Source organism: Psammomys obesus, unplaced genomic scaffold (genome assembly GCF_907164565.1).
Source record: "Psammomys obesus unplaced genomic scaffold, mPsaObe1.curated_primary_1811, whole genome shotgun sequence".
Lineage (NCBI taxonomy): Eukaryota > Metazoa > Chordata > Mammalia > Rodentia > Muridae > Psammomys > Psammomys obesus.
In genome coordinates, this window is record NW_026596073.1 from 11468580 (window position 1) to 11476567 (window position 7988).

Consider the following 7988-nt stretch of genomic DNA (forward strand, 5'->3'; position numbering starts at 1 on the left):
AATAGTTTAAACAGTCCTATATCCCCCAAAGAAATAGAAGCAGTGATCAAAAGTCTTCCTGCAAAACAAAACAAAACAAAAACAAACAAACAAAAAAACAACTCAAAGCCTGATGGTTTCAGCGCAGAATTCTACCAGATCTTCAAAGAAGAGCTAACTCTGATACTCTTCAAACTATTCCACAACATAGAAACAGAAGGAACATTACTAAACAAATTCTATGAGGCCACAGTAACCTTGATAACTAAATCACACAAAGACCTAACAACAACAACAAAAAAAGAACTTCAGACTTATCTCTCTTATGAACACTGATGCAAACATAGTCAACAAAATACTCACAAATAGAATCCAAGAACACATGAAAGATACAATCCACCATGACAAAGCAGGTTTTATCCCAGGCATTCAGGGGTGGTTAAATATACAGAAATCTATCAGTGTAATCCACCATATAAACAAGCAGAAAAAAAAAAAAAAAAAACCAAACCACATGATCATCTCCTTAGATGAAAAACCATTTGATAAAATACAACACCCATTCATGTTTAAAGTTCTGGAGAGAGCAGGGATACAAGGCACATACCTAAACATTGTAAAGGCAATATACAGCAAGCCTATAGCCAACATCAAACTAAGCAGAGAGAAACTTAAATCAATCCCACTGAAATCAGGGACAACGCAAGGCTTTCCACTCTCTCCAAATAGTACTTGAAGTCCTAGATAGAGCAATAAGACAACTAAAGGAGATAAAGGGAATACAAATTAGAAAGGAAGAAGTCAAAGTATCACTATTTGTAGATGCTATGATAGTATACATGAGTGACCCCCAAAATTCTACCAGAGAATGTCTTCAGCTGATAAACACTTTCAGCAAGGTGACTGGATACAAACTTAACTAAAAAAAGAAATCAGTAACCCTCCTGTCTACAAAAGACAAAAAGGCTGAGGAAGAAATTAGGGAAACAACAACACCCTTTACAATAGCCACAAATAACAAAGTACCTTGGTATACCTCTAATGAAGCAAGGCAAAGACATGTATGAAAAAAAATTCCAATCTCTGAAGATATCAGAAGATGGAAAGATCTCCCATGCTCATGGCTTGACAGGATTGACACAGAAAAAATGGCCATCTTACCAAAGGCAATCTACAGATTCATTGCAATTCCCATCAAATTACCAACACAATTCTTTACAGACCTAGAAAGCAAAATTCTCAACTTCATGTGTAAAAACAAGAACAAAAACAATCATGTACAATAACAGATCTTCTGAAGGGATCTCCAGATATGATCTCAACCTGTACTATAGAGCAACAGTAATATAAACTACATGGTACTGGCAGAGAAACAGGCTGGAGAATCAATGGAATCAAATAGAAGACCCAGAAATAAACCTACACACCTATGGATACTTGATTTTTTACAAAGAAGCCAAAACAATACAGTAGGAAAAGATAGCATGTTCAACAAATGGTGCTGATCTAACTGAATATCTACATGTAGAAAAATTCAAATAGATTCATATTTATTACCCTGCACAAAACTAAATTCCAAGCAGATCAAAGGCATCATCATAAAACCATCATCATAAAAATAAAGACATGTTAAACTTGTTAGAAGAAAAAATGGGGAAGATCCTGGAACTCATCGACACAGGAGACAACTTCCTGAACAGAACACCAACAGCACAGGCTCTAAGATCAACAATCACTACATGGGTCCTCATGAAACTGAAAAGCTTCTGTAAAACAAAGGACACTGTTAGCAAAATAAAATGACAGCCTACAGATCGGGAAAGGATCTTCACCAACCCTATATCTGAAAGAGGGCTAATACCCAGAGTATATAAAGAACTAAAGAAGTTAAACAACAACAAACCAAAATCCAATTAAAAAATGGAGTACAGAGCTAAACAGAGAATTCTCAATAGAGGAATAACAAATGGCAGAGAAACACTTAAAGAAATGTTCAATGTCCTTAGTCATCAGGGAGATGCAAATCAAAACGACCCTGAGATTTCACCTTACACTCATCCGAATGGCTAAGATCAAAAACTCAAGTGACAACACATGCTGGAGAGGCTGTGGAGAAAGGGGAACCCTCCTCCATTGCTGGTCCTAATGTACAACCACTTTGGAAATCAATCTTGCTCTTTCTCAGAAAATTAGGAATAGTGCTTCCTTAAGATCCAGCTATACCACTCCTATCTAAAATAGGCTCAATTATACAACAAGGACATTTGCTCAACCATGTTCATAGCAGCTCTATTCATAATAGCCAGAATCTGGAAATAACCTAGATGTCTCTCAACAGAGGGATGGATACAGAAATTGTGGTACATTTACAAAACAGAATACTAGTCAGCTATTAAAAAAAAGGAAATTATGAAATTTGCAAATGATGGGAACTAGAAAATATCCTCTTGAGTGAGGTATCCCAGAAGCAGAAAGACACACATGGTATTTACTAACTTATAAGTGGATATTAGACATATAGGATAAGCATACTAAAATCTATATTCCTAAATAAGTTAAACAACAAAGAAGATCCTAGGAAAGATGTTCAATCCTCATTCAGAAGGGCCAACACAGTAGACATCGGAAGCAGGAGAAGATAGGGAACAGGACAACAAACCTTTGCAGAATCTTGAAAAGCACCGAGACCCAAAGAGCCCTCCAGGTTTGGAGAGGAGCTCCACAAGGAGAGCAACAGAACCAAAATCTTTGCCCAGGGGTCTTTTCTGAGACTGATACTCCAACCAAGGACCAAGCATGGAGATAAGCTAGAACCCCTTCACAAATGTACTCTATGGCAGCTCATTTTCCAAGTGGGTGCCCTAGTTAGGGGAACAGGGACTGTCTCTGACATGAACTCAGTGGCTGGCTCTTTGATCACCTCCCGGAGAGGGGTGGGGCAGCCTTACCAGGCCACAGAGGAAGACAATGCAGACAGTCCTGATGAGATCTGATAGGCTATGGTCAGATGGAAGGGTAAGAGGACCTCCCCTATCAGTGGACTAGGGGAGGGGTATAGAGGGAGAAGAAGGAGGGAGAATGGGATTGGGAAAAGATGAGAGAGGGAGCTTCAGCTGGGATACAAAGAGAACAAATTGTTATAAATAATTAAAAAAATAAAAATAAAAAAAATTGTAATGTAATATCTGACATGCAGGATATCTGATATGCAACTCCTATAAAAGGGTCATTTGACTCCCACTAAGGGGTCATGACCCACAGGTTGAGAATATCTGGCATAGTGCTACAGAAAAGTGACACATTAAAGACAGCATCCAGGTAATGGCCCGCTCGCCACGGAGGAGATTGGGGCCTGAGTGGAGGGCATCTACTGTACACCAGGGCACTGCTGGGATAGTGATTACACCAAGTCTATAATTGCCAGAGAAGGGACTCAAGTGATGGAAAAGAAAAAAATTAGAATTGAGTTTTGTGGTGGAGGTATTGGTGTACATTTATTTTTAATCTGAAAGGTTTAGTGATAAGTATAGCATACAAGTATGTGTCCTCAAGGTCTCTCTACCAATAGAGCCCAAAAATAATGACATCTGAGTGGCCTGGTGTTTTCATTTTTCTTGGGTGTGAGTGGGGAACGTGCATGGTGTGCGTGTGGAGGTCAAAGAGCAACTTGCAGGAGTTATTTCTCTCCTTCCATGTGGGTTCAGGGGATGCAAGTCAGGTCACCATATGGGTACAGCAAGAGTCTGTACCCATTAAGGCATTTTGCTGATCCCCCATGCCTTATTTTTAAACTATGACTATTCATTATTAGAAGTCGGGACTTCTTGGAGAAATGGCTATCCTGGATCTAAAGCAAGAAGAGAACAAGGTGATCCATAGAGTTATCTTGAGCCAGAAAACCCAGAAGTGCTCAGAGAATGTGGGGCTTACATCAAAATGCCCAGGATGGCAGTTTCCATGGTCTCACTGTACAAACCGGGAACAGTGTGACCATTAAATGACAGTCTTTGTATTTACTTTTATTGTATGAGCATGACTGTTTTGGCTGCATGTATGTACTGGTACCATTTTCAGGCATGGTACCCTTAGATGTCAAAAGATGGTGTGGGATCCCCTGGAACAGGAATCAGTGATGGTTGTGAGCCAGCATGTGGGTGGTGGGAACTGATCCCAAGTGCTCTGTGTGAACGGCAAGTTCTCTTACCCATTGATCATCTGTCCAGCCCGTTCAGCTTCTTTTAACAATCTTCCTCCAGTCACAGTCTTCCCCGTAGGTCTTGGTCCTGTGTTCTGTTTGGAAATCCTAGTCAGGTGTTTATCCAGCAGCTGTTATCTTTTAGACAGGCTTTTTGCTGGCACTTATTCTTGCCCTTAGAGGCCTTAGAGAAAGCATGTTGTGGCTCCAAGCAACTTTTTACTGTCATAAATCATATAGAACTGGAGCAACAGTGGGAGCGGGAGTAATGGGCAGGCAGAGGCGACAATCCTGGGTGAGAGGCTCCTCCTGTGACCTGAATGATGTGTTGAAGGCAGCCAAAGCAGAGAGACATGGTAATCGAGGCAATGTGGCACTGAAAGCATTTCAGACTGGAAGGCAAGAGCAAGACACTCCCAGAAGTGCAGAAGTGTCTGCTGAAAATGGGAAGACACAGGGCTGGAGGGAGCAGGGCCAGGCCTGGCTGCTAACCCCAGTGGCAGTGGGATCTAGAATTAAATCCCTCTAAAGGTTGTCCTCTTGCCTCCCCATGCACACTGGGACAAACACACCGGCCCAATAAATAAGTAAATGTTAACAAAAATTGAAAAACCACTGTAGATTAGACTGAGGTTTGGGGACTTCTAGAAAGCTGACACATAATCAGTGGCTGATGACACTGGGCTCTGGAGAGAGCTCAGAGAGGTGAGGAACAACCTCAGAAGGTAAAAAGCGAGTCCTTGGTGACTCTCTAGAGCACTTAGAGACCAAAGGAAATAATAGTGGTTTTTGTATATGAAGTGTTTACAAGGATCTAGGATAGCTTCTGTGTATCAAATGTTTGTAAAAAATAATCTACTCAAGTAATAAGCTATATAATTTCTCCAGGGTTCTTTTTTTTAAATTTATTTGCCGAGAGAAGAGTGGTGTACAAAGTCATTTTGGAGAGCAGGGACACCACCACGCCAATGCTGAGTAGTGACTAAGGTGGCTGACAGAATGATGGCTGCGTTGAAGTTTGTGTCTATATCTTTTTGTTTGCCTGCTTGATTGTTTTGTTTGTTTGTTTGTTTGTTTTAGACAGGGGTTTCTCTGTGTAGCCTTGGCTGTCCTGGAGCTCATTCTAAAGACTAGGTTGCCTTGGAACTCACAGAGATCCTCCTGTCTCTCCCTTTCCAAGTGCTGGAATTAAAGGTGTGTGGCACCATTACCCAACTTGTACTTATATCTTTAATACCAGATGAATGTGTGTGATGGCTAACTTGATAGTCAATGTGATGCACCTGGGAAGAAAAAATTGCCACCATCAGACTGACCTGTGCTGTGTCAGTGGGGGCATATTCTTGATTGCTAATTCAAGTAGGATTGCCCCATCCAGTATGGCTGGGCTCTAGCTGTGTAAGGAAGTCACCAAACTTGAGCCAACAGCAGCTTGACTCTATGGAACCTTCCTCTGCTTCTGCTTTAGTTTCTCCTTCAACTTCTTTCAGTGATGAATGGTTTTTATTTCAGAAGTGTTATCTGAGAGAAACCATTTTCTCCTCAGATTGCTTTTGGTCATGGTGTTTATCACAGAAAAAAAACTAATACAGCACACCATTGGCCTTTCCTACAGCAGTGACTAGCTACTACATGTAGGTGAGGATCGAGAAGAAATTCAAAATGTTGTATATATACTTACATATTATATGTAATTATTTCTTTATAGGCACTAGAGGAGTATAAATGAGAGAATATGTTCATTGAAAACCCTTTAATTATAATACATTCACTTTTAAAAGATGAATAATTTACTTCTGTTGCTAATTACCAATGTAAACTCGTGTACCCCAGATTTAGATGAAATGCCTGAATGTAAGTTTAACAAAATGAAGTACAGCACAGCTCATTAATCCCTCTTGAATAACTTCATTCTCAGTAAGACTCACAGAAACATTCATTCAAGGGTAGAACAATTGACACAGTGTGCATTTATTTTGAAGCAATACAAATAAAGCATTTCTGGCAAACTCTTAAGCCACAGGTCAGCATAAGTAAACAAATGTCTAATATAAGTCTCCTGATTTCAGACATGTAGAAGTCTCCATTAAAGCTCTGTCTTGCTCTACAGAGGGGGCAACTTTAAAGTTTTTGGAGAAGATTAGATGAAGATTAGATGCCACCAGAGCTGAGATTTTTGCCTAAGATTGTTTGGTTTATATATACATATATGTAATATTATAAATATAAAACATGTATTAGGGGAATAGTTTGTCATCCAAGATTAAGTCTGAGTTCTTTTGTTTAAGAAGAATGGAACACTAGAGAAGCATTTGAAAATCAGGGTGTTAGATAAATGCTCATCTGTTTCAGTTTCATTCACAAGCTGAAAATGTAGCTTTAACATGATAAACTCAATATTTAGCTGGGACACAGCTTTAATCCCAGCACTCTGTGAGTTTTAGGTCAGCCTGGTCTACAGAGTGAGTGCCAAGACAGCCAGGGCTACACAGAGAAACAAGAAGTTTCTAGTTAGCACGAAGCATCTTAAGGTAATTTGTTCTAATATGACTCTAATTTGCTCCATTTCTTGCTCCTGTAAAACTGCTTGAAGTTTTGAAGGGGAAACTTTGTTTAAAGTTTTGAAGGGGAAAATTTGTTTGAAGGGGAAACTACAGCAGTGTGACCTTTTACTTAAATGTTTACCATGATATGAAAAAAGAGATGAATGATCTGAAAAAGGAAACAGTTATAGCCCACAGCCCTAAACATACTCAAAGAGATTTGTTTTGACAATGTCTTTTCTATGCATCCCTGTAGAGAAAAGTAAAAAGGAAAACGTTGAAATAGTTCTTTATAATACGCACATTTGAACACTCTAGAAGACCACAACAATAAAGAAACAATAAAACACAAGCCATAGGTGCATCCAGAAATCAGTAACTCAGTGTGTGCACAAATTAGTTTGCTTTGTCCAACACCCTCAGTAGAGTGCCAAACAATGGGTATAATGTTGAGTCCTGCGTTGCACTTTCTTACAAATAGTGTCAAGATATGGCAAAGAAGGAGTAGGGTATGTGTGTATATGCTTCCCATTCTGCAGGAACTGTCTACTGTTTTTTGTTTCTGTGTTGAGGACAGGTGCCTCTCTCTCTCTCTCTCTCGTGTGTGTGTGTGTGTGTGTGTGTGTGTGTGTGTGTATGTCCATATGTGTGTGCAGAGGACAGAGCAGGATGCCAGGTTTTTGTTTATTTGTTTGTTTTTGTTTTTGAGACAGGTCTTTTGAAGGGCCTGGAACTCATCCAGTTGGCTAAGCTGTCTGGGCAGAACCTCCCCTGGAACTGCAAGCACACACCTCCAGCCTGGCTGTTTTATATGGGTTTTGGAAAACAATCACAAGTTTTCATACTTGTGAAGCAACCATGTTTACTAACTGAGCAATCACCTCAGCCCTTAAATGTGGGAAATTTCAAAGTATCCTAAGATAATTCTAGGAATAGACGTGTAAGATTCTGAGTTTCTTACAAGATGGTTTCTTAGAGGAAAAGAAAGTAGTACATTAGTTCACTGAAGCCAAGAACTGCCAGTTTTAGTTCTCAGATTGACACGGGCTTTCCAATGTCTTTTCTCAGCAGATGTCAGCAGTAGGGAAGCTTGAAATAGTCCACCCCCAACCCCCACCTCACCTGGTTCCTCTGTGTAGCCTGGGCTGTCCTGGAACTTCCTCTTTAGACCAGGCTGGCCTTGAACTCAAAGAGATCCACCTGTCTCTGCCTCTCCAGTGCTGGGATTAAAGGCACTTGCCACCACCACCCAAACACAGTTACCACTTTTA